Source organism: Ranitomeya imitator, chromosome 10 (assembly GCF_032444005.1).
Source record: "Ranitomeya imitator isolate aRanImi1 chromosome 10, aRanImi1.pri, whole genome shotgun sequence".
NCBI lineage: Eukaryota > Metazoa > Chordata > Amphibia > Anura > Dendrobatidae > Ranitomeya > Ranitomeya imitator.
In genome coordinates this window covers 107093189-107109653 of record NC_091291.1, presented here as the reverse complement: position 1 = coordinate 107109653, position 16465 = coordinate 107093189, and positions in this window count along the sequence as shown.

Genomic DNA, 16465 nt, shown 5'->3' with positions numbered 1-16465 from the left:
TTGGCAGCAGGAGTGGGGCAATGTCGTGGACCCCCGGGCTGTGAGTAGGGGGTGTCCCGGCAGTGGCACGTTGCGATCCCTGGGCTTCAAGAAAATGTCAGAGGCAGGGGCCGAGTCTGTTGCTTTCCCGGTGGTGGTCTCCAGGAAAATGGCCGCCAGAGTCGGTGCATGTGCAGATTAAGATCATCTCGTCATCCCGCCGCTGTCTGCCCTTATGATCTTGGAGCGCCCCCATGGGGCCGTGGGGTACTCGGTACCAGATCCTTCGGTTCACAGGGAGATGTCACAGTGGCTGACCCGGTCCGTGGCCCTTGGGACGTCCGTGTTAAAGGGAAAGGTCTTTAAAGGGATAATGTTCGTGACGCCACCTGTGGTATTCGGTCAGGGTGACCGACGCTGCTTAAAGGGGGTCCGCTGGGGTGATGTTATGGCAGCTAGATGGTATACCTTCCCACAGGTGAAGTATGTCCCCAGGGTTTCCCAGAGTGTAGATGGTGGATGGTGTGAGGCGCAGAGAAGAACGAGAACACAAGGTTGCAGTCTATTTACCTTTACTGAAGGCTTCAGCATCCATAGTCCAGAGCACCAGACCACAGGGCAGGCAGAGTCCGGCCGGTTTGGAGGCAAATCCAGAGTCCCCTTGTCCAGGTGGAAATCAGTAGCCTTCCCTTGTGCTGCAGTGTTGTAGTCCCTTACTGCTAAGCTTCTCATAAGGTCCTGACAACTGTTGTAGATGTTATGTGTTGTGAATTCTGTGGCAGAGCTCCCTCCTGTGGTCACAAGTGGTACTTCGGCTGATTCTCTCTGTGAGCTTCCGTTGGTGGAGGAAAGTGGTACTGCGGCTTCTGAGTTTCCTTCCTCAGGTGATGTGGTGAAGTTGTTAGGTGCTGCTCTATTTAACTCCACCTAGTGCTTTGATCCTGGCTTCCGGTCAATGTTCTAGTATTGGACCTGTTTCCTCCTGGATCGTTCCTGTGGCCTGCTGCTCTGCATAGCTAAGTTCCGCTTTTGCTTTTTGTTTGCTGTTTTTTTCTGTCCAGCTTGCTTATTTGTTTTCTCGTGCTTGCTGGAAGCTCTGGGACGCAGAGGGTGTACCTCCGTGCCGTTAGTTCGGTACGGAGGGTCTTTTTGCCCCCTTTGCGTGGTTGTTTGTAGGGTTTTGTGTTGACCGCAAAGTTACCTTTCCTATCCTCGCTCTGTTCAGAAAGTCGGGCCTCACTTTGCTTAATCTATTTCATCTCTACGTTTGTCTTTTCATCTTAACTCACAGTCATTATATGCGGGGGCTGCCTTTCCTTTTGGGGTATTTCTCTGAGGCAAGTTAGGCTTATTTTCTTTCTTCAGGCTAGCCAGTTTCTCAGGCTGTGCCGAGTTGCATAGGGAGCGTTAGGCGCAATCCACGGCTGCCTCTAGTTGTGTTGGAGAGGATTAGGGATTGCGGTCAGCAGAGTTTCCACGTCTCAGAGCTCGTTCTATGTTTTTGGGTTATTGTCAGGTCACTGTATGTGCTCTGACTCCTATGTCCATTGTGCTACTGAATTACCAGATCATGACAGTTATGTCTCTCTCTCTGTCCCCCAGATAGGATAGGACAAACCCGTATGACTGGTGGCTTAAGGCGGTTTATAGGGACTCTATCATGCCCCAGCCTCTGAGAGTTGCCACCGTGCCTCCTGGGTATAGGTCGGACAGGTACCGTGGAAATAGCTGTCCTGCCAGTCTTTGAAGTAAAGCGTAGAGATCCTTACTCCCTCGGTATTCTGGCCACCGGATTTCTGCACCTCAGAAGGAAGCAGCCTGCTCCTGGCTGATCTCCCTCTGATATCCTCTCCTTTGTTCTGCTTTCCTTCACGCTTGCTGCAATGTGTTCTGCTTTCTATCCGTCTGTTTCCTAGGAACTGCAGCACTTCAGGCCACAGGACCCCTTCTCTTTCCTCTCCCTCTGTCTTTCTGACAGGAACTGAACCCTTTCCTGCCAGATCAGGATGTTCTTATAGCGGAGTTCACCTTAAACTGGCTTAGAGCTCCCCCTTCTGGTCTGGAGTGTGAACATGTTGCATGCATTGTATTACCTGACAAAGAGTTCTCCTTCATTGCCTCCAAACATAGCATCACTCTCCCCGAGAGGAAAGCAATACCACTGCGACGACCAGGACCCTGGGGCGCCGCAATCTACAACCGCCACACACTGTCCGACTTAATGAGGCATAACCGCCCAACTGTCTGCCATTATCAGCTATAACCACCACACCGGCGTCTGCGAACCACGGCCTATACTGTGGCTGTCCCCTCTCCACTGTTTTCCCTTACACTCGCTATAGCTCGACACTGTCTCCCCTCATGCTAACCTCTCTCCATAGTGTTCCCCATTTTATGCCGCTCCCTCTCCAAATTCACGCTGTGCCACTTTTTCACACTATCTCCTCATCCTGCCCACCACGTTGTCCTTTCCAAACTGTATCCCCTCCTCACACTGCCCTCTTACACAGTATGATGGTCACCACAGTCGCCCATACTGTATAATATCCACAACAGCCCCAATATACACTATGATATTCATCAGAGTCCACAATGCAGTTATGATGTCTACCACAGCCCCCTATTATATAGCATAATGTCCCCACGGCACTCCATGCAATATTATGGCCTCCCAGTCACCAATAAAATATAATGGCCCCATAGGCCCTTACAGTATAATGTCCCCTACAAAACCCCGCATAGTATAATATCCACCACAGCACACCAATATACAGTATAATGTCCCACACAGCCCCCTATACTGTACTGTATAGTCATGAGATCCCCCAATATAAGGCCCCCAAAAGCACCAATACAGGATGGTCACTCTCTTGTTATGTCCCTACTGTCCCTATTGTAATGTCCCCTTAGCAAGACCTTCTTGTAATGTGACCACAGCCAGCCCCACGTGTAATGTCCCCATAGCCAGCCCTTTATGTTTCCATAACCAGCCTCTTATGTCCCCATAGCCAGTCCCTATTGTAATGTCCCAATAACCAGCTCCTTATGTCCCCATAGCCAACCCGTCTTGTAATATCCCCATAGCCAGACCCTTGTGTCCCCATAGCCTTGTAATGTCCCATAGTCAGCCCCTATTGGAATGTCCCCACATGCCCTAGATATAATAGCCTCCATTCTATTAAATGTAGAATAATAGAATAAAAATAAAAAAAAGCTTATACTAACCTAAACCAGTATAGATAATTGTTTGCTTAAGACCCTCTTGCCTGAGATAAGGAATCCTTCTGCCACTTTGTCCTTGTCTCCGTCAAAACAGGTTGCCCGAGTATAGACCACCTCTTTGTACATAAACACTGTCACGCTGTGACGGTCTATGGTAAGGAATGGGAGCCTCAAACTGTCTCTTGAAATGGGACCTTAACTATCGCTGTCTCGGGAGTACTCTTGAAGGTACAGAGGCCCATGTCTCCAATATTACTATGCTCTTGTTAAAGCCTCATCTGTCCTTTTCCCCACCCCATGAGGCATGGGACAGAAATGTAAGGTAAACACGACAGAAAGACAAAACAGGGATAACAGAAAATCTTTATCATACAAAAGCACTGACCATCAATAGGGAGGAGGATAGGGACAGGGACAAATAAACTAAATGGTAACAGGGACCAGGAAATACACACATACTACAGCAAAGCACACAACACTACTACAACAACTGTACGCCAACCACTTAGCTTTAGCACATAGCACAGGAAGACAAGTCTTTCATTGGCAAGGACAAGAAGGTCTGACTAGTTTATGCAGGAAGAAGTAATGACCAGATCAGAAGCAACTGAAATGGAGCTGCATGTTTCTGACCAGCATAGAAAGGGATTGTTAACCTCTTGAGCACCAGAGGAAATTAAATCCATTTATTTTGGGATCACACCATCTCTAAAGAAGGCCTCTGCTTCATTACCCGACATGACCTTCTAACTTCAGGTCCTCCAGGGGGACGTGACAAACACATCTGAATGCAGGTCCACTACATTAAGACCATAGGTCCTTCTACTTCTCAATACTGTTCCTGATCTACCTAACAACAAGAACTAACTGTAGGTTCATTTCGCCCACTTAACATCTGTCATACTCGGCTGGCCCCAATAGTTGACCTTATCTGTCGCTAACCCGGAGTTGTAGAACACAAATCAGACAAATCAAAAAGCTGCACACAGCTTTTTCATAGACACATTAGGCTACGTTCCCACAATGAGCTTTTGATGTTGTATACTTTCTGCACCTATTAATAAATTAGGTTACTAACAGTTTTTTCATTACAATTTTGAGTGTTTTTACGTGTTTTTATTGCGTTTTTGACGTTGCGGCTTTTGTCTCTTTTTTTGTATGCCATGTTTTAAATAAAGCTATTTTCTTTTTGATAATCCTGGTAATTGGCTTTGACAAAACTTTATTGATACATTCATGTGTGGATTGCATGCGTTTCACACGTTTCTGCTGCGGAAAGGCAGTAAAATCACATGGGCTTTTGCCTGCAGATTTTCCACATCTAATAAAAGTCTTTATGGAAATTCTGCACATAAAGCTCAGTTTAATTAGGGGAAGATAATGCATGAACGTACATTTGTAAGAGAACACCACTATCTGCTGTCCAAAGAAAATAAGAGGGGAAGAGGCGGCACCTGAACCTGGAACACGACAGACATGTGGAAGCAGCTGAGCTGCCTTATGGCCACCATAATGAGGAGTCAGAGACGAGCACACCAGAGCTGAGCGACCAGTACCAGAACCGAGTAACCGGAACCGTGTAACTTGAACCAAGTAACCCTAACCCAGTAACTAGACGTGACCTGGACCGAGGGAATGGACCAGTGTGCAAAGCTAAAACCATATGACCTGATAGCAGGACATGGAAAGTCATGTGAGCTATGATGCAAGGTGTGGACTTATGGTACAGAGGTGACCAGGGCCACGCTCCAGGGAATGGAGGCGGTCAGCATGATGGGTGATCGGAGCAACTCAATCAGAAACTTATGGCCTATCAGGGTAGTATCCTCGAGTCCTATTAGGGCCTGCACAACAATCAGTATTGTAGGAAGAGTGAGAGAACAACAGGTTGACGAAATAGAGTACCTAGAGCATACAGTCTACAGTGAAGGTGTTTATCTGATGAAGGAGAAGGTGGCTGCCACGCAGATGTGGTGTACACCCACCACCTTGAGAGAACTGAGAGCATTCTTGGATTTGTCAGGGTATTATAGAAGATTCATAAAGGATTTCGGAAAGACTACGGAACTTTTGCACAAAGTGTTGAGGGGGACAGCAGGAAGTCCCAAGAGTTGTCCGATTCAGTGGTGGAATATACAAGAAGAGGCCTTCCAGGCAATTAAGCTGGCAGTGACAAATGCTACTTTCTTGGCTTACGCAGAATTCTCTCAGCCATTTGTGTTAAACACAGATATAAGTCTCTATGGACTAGGAGCTGTGTTGGCCCATGACCAGGAAGGGCAGGGACTAGTGTTGAGCATTCCGATACCGCAAGTATCTGGTATCGGCCGATATTTGCGGTATCGGAATTCCGATACCAAGTTCCGATATTTTTGTGATATCGGGAATCGGTATCGGGATTTAGATTAATGTGCAAAATAAAGAATAAAAATAAAAAATATTCATATACTTACCCTCGGACGGGCCCTGGTTGTCACCGCTGCAATCGCCATGTTTTCCTTCCTATGAATGAGCTTGTTAAGTACCTTCGATGACGTCGCGGCTTGTGATTGGTCGCTGAGCGGTCATGTGACCGCTCACGCGACCAATCACAAGCCGCGACGTCATCGAAGGTCCTTAACGCGCTCATTCTTAGGAATGAGCGCGTTAAGGACCTTCGATGACGTCGCGGCTTGTGATTGGTCGCGTGAGCGGTCACATGACCGCTCAGCGACCAATCACAAGCCGCGACGTCATCGAAGGTCATTAAAGCGCTCATTCCTAGGAAGAAAAGCATGGCAATTGCAGCGGTGACAACCAGGGCCCGTCCGAGGGTAAGTATATCAATATTTTTTATTCTTTATTTTACACATTAATATGGATCCCAGGGCCTGAAGGAGAGTTTCCTCTCCTTCAGACCCTGGGAACCATTACGGATACCTTCCGATATTTGTGTCCCATTGACTTGTATTGGTATCGGATATCGGTATCTGCGATATCCGATATTTTTCGGATATCGGCCGATACCATCCGATACCGATACTTTCAAATATCGGACGGTATCGCTCAACACTAGCAGGGACGAGTAATTGCCTACGTCAGTCGATCTCTCTGGGATCTGGAATGGAACTGTGGCACCCCAGGAGTTCGGGTACCACAATAGTGCTGCCTTCCTCTCGGGGAGGATAGTGCTATGTCCAGAGACAAGTGAGATTCTCTTTGGTAGGTTTACACACACACACACACACACACACACACACACACACACACACACACACACACACACACCACCTTCCAATTTCAGGCCAGGAGGGGGAGCTCCAAGCCCTGTTTTAGGGCAGCTTCCCTGTATAAAGATCCTGTTTTGGAGGCGGAGTGAGTTCAGTTAATGCAGAGAGTTGGTGTGTGAGGACAGACAGGAGGGGAGCACAGAGGAAAGTGAGAGCTCCAGGAGGCCACGAGCAGGCCTCTGAAGAGCTATAGCGCAAGGAGTCGGGAGCCCGAGGCTTACGTGGACTCTACGACATGGAGCAGAACCGGAGGGCATTATACTACTAAGACTTTGCCCATAATCACTTGTGGCACAGCAGCACCTAGGAGCTTGGAGTCACCAAGAACGGACCCCACAACACACGGCTCGAGCTGCCTGCCATACAAGTACCTGTCCCAGTACAGCAGAATGAATAAAGACCTCGTTGGGACACTTAGGGGCAGCAGGGACTTAGAGGCAGAGAGCGCAGAGTGGTAGGCTCCCACCTGACTTACCCAGGGGAACCTGTTTGTCTCTGGACTGCCCGGACTTCTATGTGGACCTGTTTGCCGGTGCCCTGGACTGTGGCTGCTGAAGTCTTCAGTAAACGAGATAAAGAGACTGCAAACCTGTGTCCTCGTTCCTTACTGCACCTCTCACCATTCTACGATCTACACACTGGGAAGCCCTGGGGACATACTTCACCTGTGGGAAGTTATACCATCTAGCTGCCATAACATCACCCTAGAGGACCCCTTAAAGCAGCGTCGGTAACCTTGACCGAATACCACAGGTGGCGTCACGAACATAAACTTTATTCCCTTTAAAGACCTTTCCTTTTCACATTGGCGCCCAGGGCCACGGACCGGTTCACAGCCACCGTGACATTCCCCTGTGACGTGACGTGACGTCCCACATCGTGGGACGTGACAGATCATCGGAAGGTACGAGATGTTGTTTTTTTAATTTTTCCTTTGTTACAGAGCAAGGGTCTTTAGGTGGATTACCAGGATAATAAAATATTCCAACAACCTGTGTTTTTATTTCATTAAAAGACTTTGTAATAATGTGTTTGTGTTTTTTTTAACCATTTCAGACTATTGGATTAATAATGGATAGGTGTCATAATTGACGCCTCTCCATTATTAATCTGGCTTAATGTCACCTTACAATAGCAAGGTGACATTAACCCTTCATTACCCCATATCCCACTGCTACACGGGAATGGGAAGAGAGTGGCCAAGTGCCAGAATAGGCGCATCTTCCAGATGTGCCTTTTCTGGGGTGGCTGGGGGAAGATGTTTTTAGCCGGGGGGGGGGGGGGGGCAATAACCGTGGACCCTCTCCAGGCTATTAATATCTGCCCTCAGTCACTGGCTTTACTACTCTTGCTGAGAAAATTGCGCGGGAGCCCACGCCAATTTTTACCGCCATTTAACACTTTATTTTAATAGCTAGAGCGCCCAAATTTTGCACATACACACTACTAACGTTAGTAGTGTGGAATATGCAAAAAAATGGGGATATGAGATGGTTTACTGTATGCAAACCATGTCTCATATCATGTCGGGTTTAGGAAGGAGAAAGCAAAAGCCGGCAATTGAATTACCGGCTTTAAAGCTATCTAGCGCTGGATGAAATATTAATATATATACATATATGTGTCTACTGACATATATATATATATATAGAGAGAGAGAGAGAGACAGTATATATGTTGTTACGATTTTTTGACAACATGGATCCATTGTATGTCCGTATGTCGGTTTTGCAAGCCTGCGAGAAAATCTCGCAGTACGGATGCCATACGGATTACATACGGAGGATGCCATGCGCAAAATACGCTTACACACCCTGCCTAAGGAGGAGATACGGACCACTATTTTGGGGACTTTTCTGCGTATTACGGGCGTAAATTACGGACAGTATTTTTATACACTGAGTGTGACGCCGGCCTTAAAGAAAGACTCTGTAGCCTGTTTGAAGTGTGTCCCCTGACAGAGCATCAGAAGATTAACATTCTAACTGGCCAACTGTCTGGAGTGGCCCTGAGGGAGGTAAAATCCTGGCCGGCTGTGGATAAAGGGACTGTACAGCAGATCTTTGCTAAGCTCAAAGTTACCTTTGAGACCCGCACTGCTGCAGAGATAAAAATGAAGTTCTTCGGGTGTAAGCAAAAAGCCCAAGACAGTATCTGGGACTATGCTCTTAACTTGCAGGAGGCACTCTGGGCTGTTAATCAAGTAGATCCTAACAGCATACAGGATGCAGATAAACTTTTGAAAGAGCAGTTAATTGAGGGGCTCCTGTCTAACATCCACAGGACTCAATTACGTATTCTGGCTTTGCAAAACCCTGACCTAGATTTTGCGCAATTTAAGGACAGCACCATCCAGGTGTTGCACGAACCCCCACCCAGCCGTGCAGTACCTCCTAAGCGTCCAGCCCTCACGTACCACAAGGAGGTGGCATCCTATCCTCAGGTCCCTGCTGAGGCCGATGCCCAGGTCCTCGACGATGATTCTCCCGCAGGACTACGCCTCCAGATGCAGGAGCTGACCGAGAACTTTGCTGCGTTGGCCCGGACCATGCAGTCCCTACAGGAGGCCCCCAAGGAGAAGATCAAGCTCGCTTCAAGACTGGAGGATGTTCCCTGGCGACGACAGAAGAGGATCTCGCCGACCAGAGGGCGAGACGACGACCGCTATCACCAGGATGGATGACCCATCTGCCGCCGCTGCAACCAGGCAGGGCACAGTGCAAGGTACTGTCATTTAAACAAGCGACCCCTGGTGCAGAGGGCCAACCCCCAGGAGTAGGACGACCAGGCCCACACAACTGGCAAGCCAAATACTTTGGAGGACGACCTGTTCTCCCCATTGTGATCAACGGCATCCCCATGAATGCTTTGTTTGACACTGGTTCACAGGTTACAACTGTGCCTTACAGTCTATATAAACGTTATTGGGCTGACACAGACATTACTTGTGGCCCCGATGATGATTTCACCATAGTAGCCAGCAACAGTCAGCCGTTGCCACAAGTGGGATACAAAGAGGTCACCATAAAAATGTGACGGGTAGAATTAAAAGCCCAAGGGATCGTGATTGTTGATATTGATCGACGTGAATGTAACCCCATGATGACCATTGGTACCAATGTTATTGAAAATTGTCTGTCAGAGGTTATTGTCTTGTTACAGCAGGTGGCAGAAACAGCTGGTTCCAGTGAACAGAGAATCCTACAGAAGGAAATCAGGGCTCTGGTACAAAGACAACAGGTAGAACTGTCTGGTAGAGAAATTGGCAGAGTCACAGTGAGTGATCCAATCCCCATTGCAATACCCCCACGAAGTGAAATGTTGATATGGTGCCGGACAGCAATAGGTATCAGAGGTAAAGACTACCAGGCACTGTTAGAACCTGTGTATTCTGACAGTAGGCCTACAATCCTGACAGCCAGAGGGGTGGTTGAAGTACGCAAAGGGAGGGTACCAGTACGTGTTTTCAACTGTGGAGAAAAGGAAGTTCACTTAACCAGATATGCCGCGATTGCCAAATTGTTTACTGTCGATGACAATGTGATAAAGGCAGCAGAACCCTTGGTTCCGTCCACCCAGGCGGAGGACAATGACTCTGCAGGTCAAATGGAAGATTGGTGTCACAAATTGCACATGGGCACTGATTCTACACCTTCACATCAGAAACAAGGGGCTTACAGGGTGGTCCAAGAGTATGAATGAGTCTTCAGTAAACACCCACTAGACTTCGGGCAGGTAAAAGGGGTACAACATCACATCCCCACGGGAAGTCATACACCCATTAAGGAGAGATATCGGCCTGTACCTCCAGCTCATTATCAATGTGCCAAAAGTATGTTGCGAGAGATGAAGGAGGCTGGGGTAATCAGAGACAGTTGTAGCCCCTCGTAGTCCTCGTCAGAAAGAAAGACGGCACCAGGAGAATGTGAGTAGACTATAGGCAGATAAACCGCATTACACACAAGGATGCATATCCGTTGCCCAGAATAGAAGAGTCACGGGCGGCATTAAAATCTGCTAATTACTTTTCTACCTTGGATCTCACCAGTGGGTACTGGCAGGTTCCCGTAGCAGAGGCGGACAGGGAGAGGACAGCCTTCACGACACCGATGGGTCTCTCCGAGTTCAATTACATGCCTTTTGGACTGTGCAACACCCCAGGGACGTTTCAGAGGATGATGGAGTGCTGTCTCGGCCACAAGAACTTCAAAACTGTCTTGTTGTACATGGACGACGTCATTGTCTTCTCCAAGACTTATGAAGATCACCTGAAGCACCTGGCCGAAGTGTTTGAAGCCCTGTCCAACTTTGGTTTGAAGGTGAAACCCTCAAAATGTCATCTATTGAAATCCAAAGTACAGTACCTGGGCCATGTGGTGAGCTCAGAAGGAGTGGCCCCAGATCCTGACAAGGTCACCATGATCAAGAACTGGCCAAAACCCAGTAACCTCCATGAGGTCCAGCAGTTCCTCGGGTTGGTAGGCTATTACAGAAGATTTGTGAAAGACTTCACCAAGATAACCGCGCCACTACAAGACCTGTTAGTGGGCCAATCTAAGAAAACCAAGGATAAAAATACCCCGTTTGACTGGAACGACCGACTGGACGAATGCTTCACCCAGTTGAAGTTGGCTCTCACGGGAGAAGAGGTACTGGCCTACCCAGAAAACGATCAACCGTTTGTGCTGTACACGGATGCCAGCAACGTGGGATTAGGAGCAGTACTGTCCCAAGTACAAAGAGCAAAGAGGGTAATCGCATATGCCAGCAGGAAGCTGCGCCCCACCGAAAGGAACTCTGAAAATTAAAGCTCCTTTAAGCTGGAATTCCTTGCCATCGTCTGGGCAGTGACAGAGAGGTTCAAGCATTACCTAGCCTCTGCAAGATTCACAGTATACAAGGACAACAATCCGTTGACTCACTTAGAGACTGCAAAACTCGGTGCCTTCGCGCAGTGATGGATGGCCCGGTTGTCCAATTATGATTTCACTATCAAATATCGTGCAGGGCACAAGAATGCCAACGCGGATATGTTATCCAGAATGCCCAACCTACCAGAAGTGGGAGAGGATTCAGAAGAAGTTGAAGAAGTAGAGCTGCCAGCATTCCATCGCCGTGGAGCAACTCAATACTCGGATTACGTGAGGAACAGGCGGAAAAACAAGCAAGAAGCCATGCTGAACTCGTTGCCCCACCATGGATGGGCAGAGATGCATGTGAACCATGTGAAGCTAACCCCAAGCCAGTCAGGCTACATCTAATCTTTGACTATCGTGGATCCCTACTCCAGATTCCTGGTAGTTATACCTATCAAGGACCTGACAGCAAGGACAGCAGCCAGAGCTTTCCAACTGCACTTCTGTAGTCCTCACGGTTATCCTGAAAAATTGCTTACTGATCAAGGACCAGCCTTTGATGCGGCGGTATTTCAGGAGTTCTGCAACTTGTATGGATGCAAAAAGATTAGAACCTCTGCGTATCATCCGCAAACCAATGGAATGTGCGAGAAATGAATCAAATAGTTTATAAATCTACTGAAGACATTGTCTTTACATGAAAGGAACTCATGGCCAGAATTGTTACCGGACTTGATAGACTTGTAGAACCATGTCCCAGTAAATTTCACCAACTGTACTCCAGCGTACTTAATGAGAGGAAGATCCAGTAAGTTGCCTGTTGATCTAGACATGGGAGTCCTAACCCCAGAAAATACCTCACCGGATACCGATTGGGAAACTGAGAGACAAGAAAAGTACCGCCAAGTGCAAGAATGCGTAGAGAAAAGTTTATCACAAGCGAGACAAAAGCAAGAAAGAGACTATAACCAACATGCTCCTGCAATTTCCTTGTCACCAGGTGAACAAGTGCTCAAACGTAAAAGGAAATTGCACAAACTTGACGACCAGTGGGAAGAAGAACTGTATACTATCCTGCCTTCAAACTTCGACAACACGAAAGTCTGCCTTATCAGCAAAGATTGAGGAGAAACTTCGACAGCAGTATCCAGAGACCATCTCAAAATATGCCCTGATAAATTGAGGAGCAGAGAAACAGACACAGGAACATCTCCACCCATGGAATCAGAAGAAAAGAAAATACACACTGTTCTTGGAGATTTTCCCCAGTCTTGGACTCAAGTACATCAGGCCATTGTGATACCTGTCTTAACTTTTCCCCAGCCGGAAATAGAAGAAGTGACCAAGAACCATCCAGAGCCTGAAGAGACTCCGCACCACCAGGTTCCAGCAGCCAATGTCACCCCAGCAGTAGAACCCGAAAATCCGCCCTCTGCTATTGGTGAAACTGTCAGGCCTATGGTGAATCTGAAACCACGCAGACAATTGCCTAGTATACCTACACATAGTACACACACTAGTGGGTACACTACTACAGACATAGTAGACCAGGAATTACATAGGTCTACTCGTAGTACCAAAGGTCATATCCCAGCCAGGTACAAGGACTAAAAATGTCAATAATTATTGTTATTTGTTGAATTGTTTGCTTATCTTAGTTTGAGGTTTAAAATGGACAATAGGGTAATGGACAGTGAATTACTCAAAAACTGCATTTATACATAGTTGGCACCCTCAAGGTGCACCTTGGTTCTACCCACATTGCTAGCGTGAGTAGGACCTAGTTTGTTCCATTAGACCGAAGACAAAACCGTCTGGCGCGGCAAACACTTGGTCACGATACACCTTGAAGCCCGCCTAAGTCCTACGTTGGGGGTTTATGATGGATTTCTCGCATCGGTACTCTCATTTATAAATAAAGACACGCTGGTGTCAGACCAGATGTACTTTTATAAACTTGTTTTGCAACGTTCAAGTGTCCTTACCTCCCATAAAGGGAAGCCAAAGTTTATTATTGTTCAAATGTTTGTCAAGTTGTTTGCATTGTTTAACGTGTATTTTGTTATGTTTCTCTTCCCAGTCCAGGAGTACTGGATTTAACGGGGGGGGGGGGGGGGGGGGGTATGGGGAATCTGCCACCCCAGGAGTTCGGGTACCACAGTAGTGCTGTCTTCCTCTCGAGGAGGATAGTGCTATGTCCAGAGACAAGTGAGATTCCTTTTGGTAGGTTTACACACACACACACACACACAACACCTTCCAATTCCAAACCAGGAGGGGGAGCTCAAATCCCTGTTTTAGGGCAGCTTCCCTGTATAATGATCCTGTTTTGGAGGCGGAGTGAGTTCAGTTAGTGCAGAGAGTCGGTGTGCGAGGACAGACAGGAGGGGAGCACAGAGGAAAGTGAGAGCTCCAGGAGGCCACGAGCAGGCTTCTGAAGAGCTATAGAGCAAGGAGCCGGGAACCGGGAGCCCAAGGCTTACGTGGACTCTACGACACGGAGCAGAAACGGAGGGCATTATACTACTAAGACTTTGCCCATAATCACTTGTGGCACAGCAGCACCTACGAGCATGGAGTCACCAAGAACGGACCCCACAACACATGGCTCGAGCTGCCTGCCATACAAGTACCTGTCCCAGGACAGTAGGCAGCAGGGACTTAGAGACACAGAGCGCAGAGTGGTAGGCTCCCACCTGACTTACCCAGGGAAACCTGTTTGACTCTGGACTGCCCGGACTTCTATGTGTAACATAGTAACATAGTAACATAGTTAGTAAGGCCGAAAAAAGACATTTGTCCATCCAGTTCAGCCTATATTCCATCATAATAAATCCCCAGATCTACGTCCTTCTACAGAACCTAATAATTGTATGATACAATATTGTTCTGCTCCAGGAAGACATCCAGGCCTCTCTTGAACCCCTCGACTGAGTTCGCCATCACCACCTCCTCAGGCAAGCAATTCCAGATTCTCACTGCCCTAACAGTAAAGAATCCTCTTCTATGTTGGTGGAAAAACCTTCTCTCCTCCAGACGCAAAGAATGCCCCCTTGTGCCCGTCACCTTCCTTGGTATAAACAGATCCTCAGCGAGATATTTGTATTGTCCCCTTATATACTTATACATGGTTATTAGATCGCCCCTCAGTCGTCTTTTTTCTAGACTAAATAATCCTAATTTCGCTAATCTATCTGGGTATTGTAGTTCTCCCATCCCCTTTATTAATTTTGTTGCCCTCCTTTGTACTCTCTCTAGTTCCATTATATCCTTCCTGAGCACCGGTGCCCAAAACTGGACACAGTACTCCATGTGCGGTCTAACTAGGGATTTGTACAGAGGCAGTATAATGCTCTCATCATGTGTATCCAGACCTCTTTTAATGCACCCCATGATCCTGTTTGCCTTGGCAGCTGCTGCCTGGCACTGGCTGCTCCAGGTAAGTTTATCATTAACTAGGATCCCCAAGTCCTTCTCCCTGTCAGATTTACCCAGTGGTTTCCCGTTCAGTGTGTAATGGTGATATTGATTCCCTCTTCCCATGTGTATAACCTTACATTTATCATTGTTAAACCTCATCTGCCACCTTTCAGCCCAAGTTTCCAACTTATCCAGATCCATCTGTAGCAGAATACTATCTTCTCTTGTATTAACTGCTTTACATAGTTTTGTATCATCTGCAAATATCGATATTTTACTGTGTAAACCTTCTACCAGATCATTAATGAATATGTTGAAGAGAACAGGTCCCAATACTGACCCCTGCGGTACCCCACTGGTCACAGCGACCCAGTTAGAGACTATACCATTTATAACCACCCTCTGCTTTCTATCACTAAGCCAGTTACTAACCCATTTACACACATTTTCCCCCAGACCAAGCATTCTCATTTTGTGTACCAACCTCTTGTGCGTCACGGTATCAAACGCTTTGGAAAAATCGAGATATACCACGTCCAATGACTCACCGTGGTCCAGTCTATAGCTTACCTCTTCATAAAAACTGATTAGATTGGTTTGACAGGAGCGATTTCTCATAAACCCATGCTGATATGGAGTTAAACAGTTATTCTCATTGAGATAATCCAGAATAACATCCCTCAGAAACCCTTCAAATATTTTACCAACAATAGAGGTTAGACTTACTGGCCTATAATTTCCAGGTTCACTTTTAGAGCCCTTTTTGAATATTGGCACCACATTTGCTATGCGCCAGTCCTGCGGAACAGACCCTGTCGCTATAGAGTCACTAAAAATAAGAAATAATGGTTTATCTATTACATTACTTAGTTCTCTTAGTACTCGTGGGTGTATGCCATCCGGACCCGGAGATTTATCTATTTTAATCTTATTTAGCTGGTTTCGCACCTCTTCTTGGGTTAGATTGGTGACTCTTAATATAGGGTTTTCATTGTTTCTTGGGATTTCACCTAGCATTTCATTTTCCACCGTGAATACCGTGGAGAAGAAGGTGTTTAATATGTTAGCTTTTTCCTCGTCATCTACAACCATTCTTTCCTCACTATTTTTTAAGGGGCCTACATTTTCAGTTTTTATTCTTTTACTATTGATATAGTTGAAGAACAGTTTGGGATTAGTTTTACTCTCCTTAGCAATGTGCTTCTCTGTTTCCTTTTTGGCAGCTTTAATTAGTTTTTTAGATAAAGTATTTTTCTCCCTATAGTTTTTTAGAGCTTCAATGGTGCCATCCTGCTTTAGTAGTGCAAATGCTTTCTTTTTACTGTTAATTGCCTGTCTTACTTCTTTGTTTAGCCACATTGGGTTTTTCCTATTTCTAGTCCTTTTATTCCCACAAGGTATAAACCGCTTACACTGCCTATTTAGGATGTTCTTAAACATTTCCCATTTATTATCTGTATTCTCATTTCTGAGGATATTGTCCCAGTCTACCAGATTAAGGGCATCTCTAAGCTGGTCAAACTTTGCCTTCCTAAAGTTCAATGTTTTTGTGACTCCCTGACAAGTCCCCCTAGTGAAAGACAGGTGAAACTGCACAATATTGTGGTCGCTATTTCCTAAATGCCCAACCACCTGCAGATTTGTTATTCTGTCAGGTCTATTAGATAGTATTAGGTCTAAAAGTGCTGCTCCTCTGGTTGGATTCTGCACCAATTGTGA